Here is a 639-nt window from a genome sequence, read left to right on the forward strand (position 1 = left end):
CTTTTCTTTGCTTCTTTATGCACATTAATACACTTTTTTACCTGGGGTGCCCAAACTTTTGAGCCCCACTGTATCTGTTAGTATGCAGTAATTGTGTGATTCCAATTTTAAAACCCAGTCTTTCATGTTCTCTCTGTATGATTAAATGCATGGGTTACAGAGTAATTCAAATCTACATGTGAAACACATAAGTGGTCTGTCCTTTCAGATAAATTAATAAATACAGGGCTACTTTAATAATCTCAGATCCAGATGGATACAAATAAATAGATATACCCTTACATATGAATTACTTCTATTTTAATTAATACATTATTTTACTTCTTCATATCTGCACACATATCCACATGCGTCTCCATTTATGGTCATCAACTTTGAGTTAGGATCTTCAGCTAGCGCTGGGCTTACGCCCAATGAATGGCTTGCAGACTTTGACTATATCTTGGACCCCATTAAGATTCTCTTGTCGTCTTGTAACCAAAACAATGTAGTCCAGATGTCAAGAGAATAATAATTTCTCCATGTTTTTCCATGAAGATAATGAATACAACCTTTTTGATTCCCTACATATTAATAACTGTGAAGTCTGTACAGCACAGAAGATCCCACAAAATTGTGTGTGTGCGTGTGTGTGTGTGT

This window comes from Etheostoma spectabile, chromosome 7 (assembly GCF_008692095.1).
Source record: "Etheostoma spectabile isolate EspeVRDwgs_2016 chromosome 7, UIUC_Espe_1.0, whole genome shotgun sequence".
NCBI lineage: Eukaryota > Metazoa > Chordata > Actinopteri > Perciformes > Percidae > Etheostoma > Etheostoma spectabile.